Raw genomic sequence first — 13,911 nt, 5'->3', positions numbered from 1 at the left:
TGACAGACTGAGAGAGAGACTGGCTGACTGCGAGAGAGAGAGAATCACCGACTGAGAGAGACTGATAGAGGGAGAGAGAGAGACTGTCTGGAAGACTGACTGACAGAGAGAGCGGCTGAGAGAGAGAGACAGATTGAGAGACTGACTAAGAGAGAGACTGGCTAAGAGAGAGACTGGCTAAGAGAGAGACTGGCTAAGAGAGAGAGACTGACTGACTAAGAGAGAGAGACTGACTGACTAAGAGAGACTGATTGAGAGAGACTGACAGAGAGAGACTGACAGAGAGAGACTGACAGAGAGAGACTGACTGACAGAGAGAGACTGACTGACACAGAGAGACTGACTGACACAGAGAGACTGACTGACACAGAGAACGAGACTGACGGAGAACGAGACTGACGGAGAACGAGACTGACGGAGAACGAGACTGACAGAGAACGAGACTGACAGAGAACGAGACTGACCGAGAACGAGACTGACAGAGAACGAGACTGACAGAGAACGAGACTGACAGAGAACGAGACTGACAGAGAACGAGACTGACAGAGAACGATACTGACAGAGAGAAAGAGAGAGACTGACTGACAGAGAGAGAGAGACTGACTGACAGAGAGAGAGAGACTGACTGAGAGAAACTGACAGAGAGAGACTGTGAGAGACTGACTGACAGAAAGGGAGAGACTGACTGACAGAAAGAGAGAGACTGACAGAGAGACTGACAGAAAGAGAAATAGAGAGACTGACAGAGAGAGAGAAACAGAGAGAGACAGACAAAGAGAGGGACTGACAGGAAGAGAAACTGACAGAGAGAGACAGAGAGAGAGTGACGGAGAGAGGGACTGACTGAGAGAGACTGACAGAGAGAGAGACTGACAGACTGAGAGGGGGAGAGAGAGAGAGAGAGAGACTGACTGACAGGGAGAGAGAGAGAGACTGACTGACAGAGAGAGAGACTGACAGACTGAGAGGGGGAGAGAGAGAGAGAGAGAGACTGATTGACTGACAGAGAGAGAGAGAGAGACTGTGATGGAATTGGGGTCACAGTGTGCATTAAGCTATGCAATGCCTCTTAAGATTGCTATTGTCTACTAATAAAAATGTATTATCAAAATGTGCTCTTTGTAGTTACATCTGCTTTTGAAATACTGCATTGTCGCATTCTCTAATGTTTTAAAACAGAAATACTGCATTGTCGCATTGTCTAATGTTTTAAAACAGAAATACTGCATTGTCGCATTGTCTAATGTTTTAAAACAGAAACGAGAAGGAGCAGTGGATGCACTTTTGTCAAAACTGAACGATGAGTGGGCCCGATGTATATCATGACAGGAGTCTGCATCAGGAAACCCACCTAAAATTGGGCAAACTTCCCCGGCCTACTGATGGCAGGGACCCTGTAATGAATGAACTACCACCTATGATAGCCTGCGGGCAGACTAAGCCCAACCTTTAACTCCACCATCCAGTGTTACTTATAACAGCTGGATAGGTGACAGTGGCGTAACAATAGCCGCGCTTCCCCTGCAGTATGGTGGGTCACTGGCCTGAGAGCTCTAGACTGGCACGGAGAAGGGGGGGTTCCATGTAATTTGCAGGGGGGCCCCCTCAAGTTTCGTTACGCCACTGTAAATGACCATATTGGTTCCCTCTGTAATCCATTCCTCACTAACAGGAATAACAAAGAATACAATCTAGGAACAAGACTAGACCTTGTAAGATAGGATCACTTGAGAGTGAACATCACCCAGGGCCTTTGCAGCTGCAGATTTCGATGCAAAATGATTCCATCAATATTCTCACCTGCTCTAGAAGCTGCCCTGGATATATGCAGTACTACTGACAGTACGCCTGGGGCTGCATGCCGCTCTCCCGACCTTTGCATGTGGCCCCCTGGTCAACAGCAGCACTGAACTCCTGTTTTCATAACTCAGCACTAAGAGAGAAAAGCTAAATAAACAGGCCAGTCTTTATTTAAAGGTTAATTGAGGTTAAAAAAAAGGAAGTAACTAGGTTATCTGGCGATCCGGGATAGTCTGAGGCACCACGTAGAGAGGCACCTGTTATTGCCTCAGGATCCCTGTCTTTTTTAATTCTTAAAATACGTGATCACTTGTCATGATTCTCTTTTTATTTAATTAATTTTTACAATAAAGATTTTTTAAATACTGTGTTCATGTTTCTTCTTTGTTTAATTTTCTTTCCAATTGCAAACTGTAGAGGATAATAGGAAATGACAGTCTTACTATTTGTTGTGTGGTGATGTCCATGCTAAGTTGGTAGGCTATAACTGGGATCCGGGAGCACTCACCGAGGGTAATGGTAAAACCTTTTTTGTGATCTGAGAAGGGCTGGGCGGTCCAGTTTTCTGGCACATCACAAGTTAGTTGATTTGCTTGATACTCTCAGAGGGGACAGTGTATTTCTTCCAACTTTCAGAGGGAAGGGTCATGCATCAACCATTGATTTTATATTTGCATCTCGCATTTTTGTACCCTGGTTTTTAAAGGAAAGGTCATACAAACCAAGTGGGGTGATCATAATGCCTTCTATGTTTCAGCTCAATTACCTCTGGGTAGACACAAAAACATTACTAATGTCCTCTCCGCCAATCAATTCTCTACCGACGACCTAAGGCTTATCTAGCATCTTTAAAATCCGGTTGATATCCTATTTCTATTAGTTAAATTATGCCATGTTGACTCATTTTGGTAGCTTAAATGAGTGTATCAAACAAACTCTACTTACTCCCTTATTGTGTCGAATTGGCTTATCACACTGGTTCAACTAGCACGGTTTAGCGGCCATCCATAGATTGAGGAATATCTTGACCTCCATTCCGGGAATTCAGTCCGAAATCTAAGCTGCTTAGAAGACCTATAAAACTACTCTTAAAATGAGGAAAGATACTTTACATAAGAGGGACTGGGAATCTCTAGAACTCACTGCTGATGGGCAAAATAGCAAGCCTTTCTGGGACTTGGTGAAACAAATAAAAAATTGGAATGTCCCGGAAAGCCTAAATGTCCCTTGAAACAACAGCGGACCTCTAGTTCCGCATCCCACGGCAGTTCCAATCTGTAATATTGCCGCGCAGATAGCCCCAACGCCAGCCATAGTTTGGCGCTTCTGAGCTCCAGATAAAGAGTTGTGGTTTGTGAAAAAGGGGGTGCGCAGCTCATAAAGTCCAATAATCCAGTTGTAGTGTTAAAATATATTTCTTTATTTCAAATTTTGTAAACAAAGACACTCAGCCAACGCGTTTCTTACCCTCATTGGGAACTTCCTCAGGGCAACGGCAATGGAATACTGGAATGTGCCTGCTCCCAAAGATCAATATCCGAGTTCCAAAATAACATGTACTCCAAGTACTTCCACGATTAAGTTCAAGAACAATTAGCATCCATGTATCGACCCCCAAAAAAAAATAGGGATTGGGCTGTATCCGTCAAATATACGATTCAATATGCGATGCAATCCTATCAAAGCACTTCCCAATCAGGAAACAAGTATTTGAACAAGAAGAATTATCAAAATCTTATAACAGCACCAAAGCTAATGTTGCATGTCTAAAACCAGAGTGCTTGGTGGTCCAGTATGATGTGCTGGAACCGACTGAAGAACTGGCAGGTATGAAAATCCTGCATGGGAAAATCAGAAGGTGAATCGCCCGGTCTGTTGTCGTCGTGTTCATGTCCCGGTAAGCCCTCCATCACAATTTAATATTTTGGCGTCAGTTTGCGTTGCGCATTTTTCCGACATATATCACATAGACATAATGTAGCTTTGGCCCATACCTTCCAACATAAACTGAGGCAATCGCTGTCTTTTCTTGGCTCTCTACCAAAAGTGGAGTTGGTAATAAAGCAGTGTTCGGGAGGGAAAGCTATTGGCCTGATGGGTTCCTATCACACTTATTAAGTGAAGAGAGCATTTATGGGGTTCATTAATTACTAATGTATTCAATTGTTCCCTCAATCTTAATATCCCTCATTCCTGGACCTTTTCTATTATTATCCCTATATTTAAAAAGGGCGATCGCACATCCCCTAAAAGCTACCAACATATATCACTCATTGACAGTACATTGATTATAGGAAGAGTGGTATATAGTTGCCTTATTGACTGAGCAGAGGAGAACAATATATTATCTCCATTGCAATGTGGGTTCCGTTCGGGTCTAGGTACAGTGGAGCCATGTTTAAATCTGAGCATGATAATGAGCGAATACGTTCACATGAACCGCTGCCCACTGTAGCTGGCCTCATGGACCCATCTACAGCATTTGACTCTGTAAATAGGTCCCGGCTGTGGTTGACGTTATTGGATTTAGGGGTGGAGTTATCTCTGGTGAACTTCTTGCACTCTGTACATGCAGGTCTGGTAGTCACAGTTCGATTTGGAATTAATGGGGAAATGTCACTAGAATTTTCATTACAACAGGAGTACGTATATGATGTATTTTAGCCCCCTGGCTTTTTATTCTCTATATCTATGGTTTATGTCCTAATTTGACCCTGGACTTGGTAGAAACCCCTAGGATAGCTGGCTAACAGTTGCCTGCACTGCTATATGCAGATGATGCAGTTTTACTTGAGCGCACCCATAATGCATTGCGGTTGCTGGTAGACCGTTTAGTGTTTTTCGTGAGCAGCCTCGATTTGATGGCCAATCATGGAAAATCACATATAATGGCATACGGGCCTGGAAAAGCGAATTGGTCTCGCCTAATTAATAAAGGGCAGTCACTTAAGAGTGATTATGATTTTAGCTACCTAGGTGTTCTCTTCAGTGCCCCAGAGTCCTGGCATTGTCTATCAAATACCTCACACCTTAAGCTCAGTAGGACTGCAGCAGAAATTACTAGTTTAGCTAGACCCAAGGGCAAAGCGCCTATCGCCCCACTTATTAAAGTATATAATGCCCAGTGTGTTCCTGCTGCTATATTTGGGGAAGGGATATGGGGCTTTTACAGCGCCTCCATTTTACAAGCTGAAGAAAAAAGAAAGTGCATATGTCGGCAGCTTTCGCATCTTCCTACATCTACCACTAGTTAAATTATTCACTCGGAGTTAAAACTAAATTATATCGCAATACAAGATCCATCTGGCTCCCCTGCTGTTATGGGTTAGTGTGTGGACGAATCTTAAGACATCTCTCTGCAGAGACATTATCACAGACTGCCTTAGCTTGGACAGGGGCCTCTTAATCCCTTGTCTGAATTATATCTGTGATAGTTTCCTTGTACTGGGATTACCCCCTTTGTTCACAAATCCGAGGAGCATTAGTAAGAAGGACAAATTCAGAGTGAAGTGCTACTTCCTAGATAATTGCGAAGAAAATAGGATAGAATTAACCAAACACTCAGTGGCGACCTATTAAAGGGTCCTAACCTCAGTTGAGCCAGTTATTTACCTCTCCCTTGCTCTTACACACTGCAAAAGATCCCTCCTTTTTCGTTTTCGAGCAGGAACAATTTGGCAACTACCTTGTTTTAATGATGCCCCAGGCTACATGAGAGTTCAAGCTTTGCCTTGACCCTGCGATATCAAAACTAGTCAGTCATTGCTGCATTTTATATTTTTTTTGTAACTATTTTAAATTTGTGCTATATTATTTTCTTAAACCCTTATTAAAGGACACAGGGATTTGCAGATGCAGAGAGGCCTTATATCACCTGCAATTACTAAACTCACCTGAAGTATGTTTAAGGGTTAGTTTGTTTTTTAAATCTGTTGTAAGAACCAGGAAATCAATTGATATGTAATTTAGATCCAGTTGTTTCTGCATATATATATAAATCTTTTATGATAATAATTAGGGCCAAATTGCCAAATGTGAAATGTTATCAGAATGGTTCAGTTTTGCCAGCAGGCAGCTATTGTGAGCCTTGAGTAAAGAATATGTTTACCTGTTTGTATTTTGTAGGATGTATGGCTGTAATTATGCTATATTCTTTAATTGTGTTTTATGTGTTCTTTTATGACCTTAACAGGAGGAATAAAAATTTCCTGAATTTTATTAACTAGGTTATCCTGCACTGCTTAACTTTAGAAACCCCTTTACTTTTAAAGGCATCTTGCAAACAATATGATATGGTTTCTTCAAAATTCAAAAAGTGTATTTCATTAACATGCAATTACAAAACCTTTTTTACCTTAGTACATCGTGTTATATCAGTGCATTGAGAAGTATTTTTTGTTAAACCTACAGTTTCCAAAGTGAATTTATAAACATTTATTCTTCACCCATCCTGAGAACATTGTCAATGGTGAAAAAAGATGCAAGTCAGTTGCTCAGTGCACTCTTTGGCTGGGTTCCTATTATACATGACAACATTATAGTTTATTAAATCGAACACATGAAAAGGTTTTGTGGAATGCACATACTGAAGCCGTGCATTTCGACATCCTTTTATATGTGATAATGAAGAAAAAAGAGGGGAAAATAAAATAAAACAATTACCTAGGATCACACAATTTGGTAAAGTCAGTATTAATCCCAGGTGTTCTGGTTTCACATTGTGCAATTTAGCCACTGAATGTATATGCTTCACTTCCCCTACACACACCTTACTGCCCCCCTCCGAATACCCAGCTCCTGACCGCCACCCCTGTTCCATAATGTTGTGGCAGTACAAAGATAAGCTCAGCCCCAAACAATCTTAGGGTTAACACAGGATACTTAAAGTTCTCTCAATACACACTTACTCAGTCCAGACTGCAAGAAAAAACACTTGATGTTCACCTCACAGAAGCAAAAGATAGGAACTCGGCTTTTAAATGGAAAAGAGGCCCACTGAACCATTTGGGGACTCTCTTTGGCTCATGTATGAGGAAGATCTTTACTTAAAGGCTAGATTTACTAAAAAACAAAAATACTGATCTTACAAATAAACCATCTTGGAAAGTAGTAGAAGCTATGGAGATGACCCTCAAGTCAGTTACTGATTATTCACACTAAAAGATAAAACAGGGGCTTCAATATTCCATATATTTTAAGAGACATGGATGCAACCATTTGAAGAAAAAAAGTAATGGATTAAGCTCCATGTTTAACAAAAACCTGTAAGCAGTTTTGGGCTAGCCGTTTCCTTTAATACCCATATGCGACTTCTAGCTGCACTGGGCCTTAAGTGGGTTAATCCACTTGATCCCAAGGCACTGCAACAGCTCTGGGTAGAGGGATCTAGACAACCTGTCAGCACTACCAGCCTTCGCTCTCCCTTACACTGTGCTCAATAAGCACCTCTCTCAAATCTCAGTCGAATATGATAGATGGACCTTACAAGAGGACAAGAAACTGATTGACTAGCAGTGGCGGCTCTTCCGCTAATTTTAAACAACAGAAGAGTGACAACACAATAAAGGACGACTTCGTGGGAAACAAAGTGTCTAGAAAGAAAGTGGCGTTGAAGCACACTGGAAAGACATTAGGTCTTTCCAGTGGGAACCCAGTGATGAAGCATGTCACCACTAGGTTGGTGAGTGAGGGTTCTTAAAAATTTCTTTTGTGTTGTCCCTCCCCTTGGGGTTTCCACTTTCTTTCTAGACACTTTGTTTCCCACAAAGTCATCCTTTATTGTGTTGTCACTCTTCTGTTGTTTAAAAATAGTAAGAAAAGGGGTGTGAGAGTGTACATCTAAACCCTTTCTCTCTTGTTGTTCTTGGCGGCTCTTCCGCTAAGACAGAAGAGTGTTGCCCCACCAGTGTAAACAAAAAAATAAAAAGATTATAACAGAGCGTTATTATGATTTTATTTTTTGTATTGGAGTTTCCGCCAGGTTAGGGCGGGTCAGGGCTGGGTTACCCACGTCACAGGGTGGAGTGGCTTCTGCTGCACCAAAAGTGCACGATTGTTTGGCTGGCCGTCTCGGGCCGGCCAAAGTCGTGCACACTTTGCATGTGCTCCACCCAAGCTGCAATACAGTCTTGGTGGAGAACATGCTCAGGCTTCCACTCCCTCTCTGAGCACTAAACCACAGCGCTCAGACCAATCACAAGGCTGCAATCAGCAGCCTTGTGATTGGCTAGGGAAGTCTGGAAGCCTTGGTGGTTCCTGTTCCTGCTGAGAAGAGGCGACGGCTGGCGATGGCAATGGCGACCAGCAGGAAAGTTTACATTTTTATTTAGATCCTACCCCCCCACCATCCCCCGCCACCGTCCCCTACCAGCCACTACTGTTGACTAGATAAATGAACTCGCAGGCATGCTAAAGGAATTAAAAAATGATCAGACTCAATGAATCCTACCAGAATTGGGAAGTAAGTCACAATTGAAGTTCTCTACAATGGTGACTACTCTGCTTTACTGTATTGTACTGTAATTGCATTTATATAGCACTTACTACCCCTGATGTGGTGTCGAAGCGCTTTTTAAGCGAGTAGCACACTACTCCGGAACCCATAAGGATTAGTGGTAATTAGTGTAGTGAAATATGAAAGTAATTTGAGTTGCGGATATTAATCAGTTATATGGATTGAGAAGGATGGCGGAGGGATAATCAAGGGAAAAAGGTTTGCATTTCTATAGCGCTTGTTACCCCCGATAGGGTGTTGAAGCGCTTTTTTGGCGAGTAGTGCGCTACTCCGGAACCCAGTAAAGGATTAGTGTTGAATTAATATAGTGAAATATGAAATTTGAGAAGTGGACATATTAGACTGTTATATACTTATATACAGAGGGATATGCTGTATAATTCTATTTGCATATGGTGCTAATGTGGGGAAGAGCCAATTCTTGAGTAGTTTTCTGAAGATAAGGTGGTTGTAAGTGGATCTTATATTGGGGGGTAAAGAGTTCCATATTTTTGGCTGAACAGAGAAGGATGTGCCACTCATGGTTTTTTCTTGTATCTTGGGATTTTGAGGCAGGGTGCCACTCCAGAGCGGATAGCACAGCGGAGCTTCCTACGGCTGCACAGCGCCATTGACACCCCACAACACAATTGAAGCTGGTACAAAGAAAAGAGGCTAGCAATATACTTCACTGGATGTCCGGCTGCAATACAATTTACCTCTTTGGGCCAAGGTCCAAAAAGAACTTGAAGATGGTCTTCAGGTGACCGTACAGCCTAAAGATATCCGGCCCTACCCTGGATCTTCACTCCACTCAAAAGAGTTACGATAACTCCTACTTCAACTTCTATTAGCCACTTCCTCTAAGATTATACTACGCCAATGCAGAAGGCATGAGGATCTGCCACATTCTTCAGGATGCACCTCAATCCACCACATTAGATGCTGCAATAACCTGCTGCTAGTTCAACATACAACTAGAAAGATCTCTGGGATGTTTGAGAGTTTTATATCGCGCGAACATGACCTTTGCGGGTATCAGAGCACTTTGCAATTATTTAAAGAGCAGAGACATTAAAGCAATAATAAAGAGTGGCATCCTTCCACTGTTAATTATATATCTTTGCATTGCCGTCCATATTGGTGTAAAACTTTGGTTAGAAATGTGCCTGTGAGATACTAAGGGAGGTGGGAGATGGTGGCAGGGCATACGTTATTTTTTGTAAATACTATTTATTGACATTTACAATTCAACAGTCTTTACAATCTACTTTAGACACAATTGTTAAATGTTTTTCCCCACAGTACTTTTCCAGTATATCAAATTTAGTATGTTAACTAACGTACAAAGCTACTAAAATGTGTCAAAACCCCCTCTCCCACCCTCCCCTGAGCAGCCATTTATTCAGGACCTAATCTCAAGATAGTCTATTTCATGGGTACTCACAAACTTTCTCTCGGGGGCCAAATTTACAGTGTGGTTTGTGTCCGAGGGCCGCACCGGTAGGGGCGGGGTCAGTGGGGGAGGGGGCGGGGCTAGAGCAACAAAAAAAACAGTGACCACGAGGTTGATCACCGGTCCCTGCAGCGGACGCCCTTGTCCACTGAGCCACCAGACCCGGCATACACACATCTCTCCCTCTCTCTCTCTCTCTCTCTCTGTCTCCCTCCCTCCCTCTACCTCTCTCTCCCTCTGTCTCACTCTGACTGTCTCACTCACTCTGACTGTCTCACTCACTCTGACTGTCTCACTCCCTCTGACGGTCTCACTCCCTCTCCCTCACTCGGACTGTCTCACTCACTCTGATTGTCTCACTCTGATTGTCTCACTCTCTCTCTCCCTCTCTATCTCGGTTTCCCTCTCCCTCTGTCTGTTTCCCTCTCCCTCTCTCTGTTTCCCTCTCCCTCTCTCTGTTTCCCTCTCCCTCTCTCTGTTTCCCCTCCCTCTCTCTGCTTCCCTCTCCCTCACTCTGTTTCCCTCTCCCTCACTCTGTTTCCCTCTCCCTCACTCTGTTTCCCTCTCCCTCACTCTATTTCCCCCTCCCTCACTCTATTTCCCCCTCCCTCACTCTATTTCCCTCTCCCTCCCTCGCTCTGTCTCCCTCCCTCGCTCTCCCTCTGTCTGCCTCTGTCTCCCCTCCTCACTCTCCCTCTCTCTGCCTCTGTCTCCCTCCCTCGCTCTCCCTCGCTCTGCCTCTGTCTCCCTCCCTCGCCCCGCTCTGCCTCTGTCTCCCTCCCTTGCTCTGCTTGTCTCCCTCCCTCGCTCTCCCTCCCACGCTCTCCTTCGCTCTCCCTCTCTCTGCCTCTGTCTCCCTCCCTCGCTCTGCCGCGCTCTCCCTCGCTCTCCCTCTCTCTGCCTCTGTCTCCCTCCCTCGCTCTTCCTCGCTCTCCCTCACTCTCCCTCGCTCTGCCTCTGTCTCCCTACTTCGCTCTCCCTTGCTCTGCTTCTGTCTCCCTCCCTCGCTCTGCCTCTGTCTCTCTCCCTCGCTCTGCCTGTCTCCCTCCCTTGCTCTCCCTCCCTCGCTCTCCTTTGCTCTCCCTCGCTCTGCCTCTGTCTTCCTCCGTCGCTCTCCCTCGCTCTGCCTGCCTCCCTCGCTCTCCCTCCCTCGCTCTCCCTCTGTCTGCCTCTGTCTGCCTCCCTCGCTCTGCCTCGCTCTCCCTCGCTCTCCCTCGCTCTCCCTGTCTGACTCGGTCTCCCTCCCTTTACTTCCCTCTACCTCCCTCCCTCTTCCTCTGTCACCCTCTTCATTTTACCCTGCCTGTGTGTGCCCAGGCTGAGACAGCTTCAGGGCACACACACAGTCGCATCCCAGCACTTAACAGGTCTTTAAAAGACCATTCACATTTTAATGAGGCTTTGTTCACCTCTTAGCGCCCCTGCAGCCCCACTCTGACTATGGCAGGAATCGCCCGGCCCCCACAGAGCAGCAGAGTCTCTGAGTCGCGTGCCGGGGTATTTGCTGACACTCTTCCCCCCCAAATTTTTTTAAACACGGTACGATGTCTGCATGGTCCGTGGGCCGCCAGGGAAGGCTTGCCGGGCCGCTGGAGGCCCGCAGGCCATACTATGAGTACCCGTGGTCTATTTTGTTCCTTCCATCGAGCAAGGCACTACAGACGTATCCACGCCAGCGTTATTACACGCGGACGGTAGCCATATGCCCAATCGGGCAACCTCTGTCAAATTTTCAAACCCTCACTACCCTCGAGACGTTTCTTGCCCCATCGCGGCACCCTGCCTCTCCACCACGGACTTCAAGCTATCCATCACATCCAGGAAATCACTGTTCATAGGAACTTTCCCCTCGGTTTTATGAGGCTTTGTGTTTATATTTCAAGGCAAATCATTCTTTTAGTCCTGATGATGATCCCTTCAATTTATGAGCTTGTGATCGAAACGTCGTCGACATACTAAATAATGCCACCGTCCTCCATTGTGTATGAAATAACATGGGTACTATGTTTGTTAGCTTGTTTTCATTGTGTGCTAATTTCAAGCTTTCAATGCTCCAGTTTTTGCCTGTGTCCCTATTTTTGTTGTATGCTTATTGTTTGCTTGTTCCTTTGTCTCTTCAATCGGGTGCAGGACTGAGTCCCTTTGTATCTTCCTTCCTTGATTGTTATAAAAGTACTTTCATCTACATATTAAAAATCTTTGCATGGCTGGGCATCGAAACTTTATTGTACCCACTATGTTCTATATTGCATTTGTTTGTTCTTTAAACTTGTTTCCTAAGGACCATTGTTCTATATACTATTCTTAAAATAGGTCATTCTAATGAAGGGATTGGTCTCTTTTAGGAGCCATCTTATTAAGCAAGGATATCTCTGGGTGGTTATAACAAGCAAAATATTTCAGTGCACACAGCCTGGGCGGGAAGCTAATCCCTCTACAATATTGCCCCATAACATATAGCACTGGCCACCACACGGCAACACATGGTTCAAGAGCAGCTCCAATGTCATTATTTCCCAGTGTTTGATGTACCAGGTGTATACGATACTGCCAGGGTTGTTTCCGAAAACGTGGAATAACTATCTTGGCACTCACAAACAGATGGAATACAAATGTATATTCTCTTTCTTGATAGTGCCTTTGGGTCTTCTGGCCTTAGGGCCAGCACCGTGTTCAACCGGTCAGCGAGCATCAATCTTTTAATATGCATGAAAGTCAAAGCACCCACCACGGGGTTGGCGACTATGTTGTCCTCAAGAAGGGATGAGGCAATATGTCCATGGTGATAAGATTTCAAAAGAGCATTCCAAAATACAGACACTAATAAAGACTGACTCAAAAAGGAAGATAAAGATCAGTAAATTTAAAAACCATGAGATTTATTAAATATTGAAGTGCAATACAAAAGGCAAAAATAGGTCCTACAAATCCACTGCCATAAAGCCTCTAGCATTTAAAATAGATGCAGCAACGATCAAAGTCAACGAAATAAACTGAGATCAAAATGTGCAGCTAATCGCTGGGAGAATTTGGCTGTACCCCCCAAAACAGGGTTTTTATAACAAATTTGACCACAAAAAAAATCAATAGACATTATACAGTCAGCCTAAGTTTCAAAACTACAGAAAAATCACATTTCAACATTATTAAACATAATAATATGACCAGTCTACCACAGCTGTCGTAAATTATTAAATTACGCCAATCCTGAGATGACATATAAGTGTCAAAATAAATATGGTTAAATTAACAATGAACGGAATAGTGAGTGAATAGGTTACAGCAGTGGTCCCAAAACATTTGACTACGGAGGACCCCATGAAGTCACTACAGGAAGCAGAGATCCACAAGCAATTTGTACTTTTAAAATTTCAAATAAAAGAACAATAATTCGCAAAAAATACACAAACAAGTGCACACCAAACAAATGCTCAAACTACTAAAGATTTTATCATTTTAAATTGAAAAAAATTGCAAAAATCAAATTATTTTAACGGGAAAGTTGGTGCTCCATCTCTAACTTTTCAATATTTGTTTTTATTTTGAGGTACGAGGTTCCTGTTCCTGTCAAGGCAGCTGGACTGGAAACCCAATGCAGCCCTGGTAACTATTATCAAACCAGTCCCCATACGATGCACACCAAGCGCAGCGAGTGAACCTCAGCACTTGGCTATCGGGGACTCTCCCCCAAGACAATTAGAGGTAAAAATGGTACACCTACAACTTATTGGTCATTATGTTTTGAATTGTATTAGCTTTTAAATCATTGTAAATGACTACCTTACTATGCACTAGGATATGTATGACAATCTTTTTATGGGGCACTTCAATGATTCCCTCACTTACATCCTCCAGCAGTACCTCTCATCTCTCCATAGCCCCCCTGTCACATGCATTGTGTTTGTTTTATAGCGTCTCTCTTACCAGTGGAGGGGGTCAGAGCACTTTACTCTACACACACACACAGACACAATAATCATAGGTGTGAATCAGTTTATAGAAAATCTTACATAAAGCAAAGGGGACTACAAGGTATAGGATTCACATGTCATCCATACTGGCAGGCATTTTTTAGAGAGTGCTTGGTCTGGAGAAGCTCAAACTCATGATTCAGAACATAGCACAGATGTTAACGTTGACTTTAATAATAACTTATTTCTAC

This window comes from Lissotriton vulgaris, chromosome 5, assembly GCF_964263255.1.
Source record: "Lissotriton vulgaris chromosome 5, aLisVul1.2, whole genome shotgun sequence".
NCBI lineage: Eukaryota > Metazoa > Chordata > Amphibia > Caudata > Salamandridae > Lissotriton > Lissotriton vulgaris.
Note: the sequence above shows the minus strand (reverse complement) of the source record.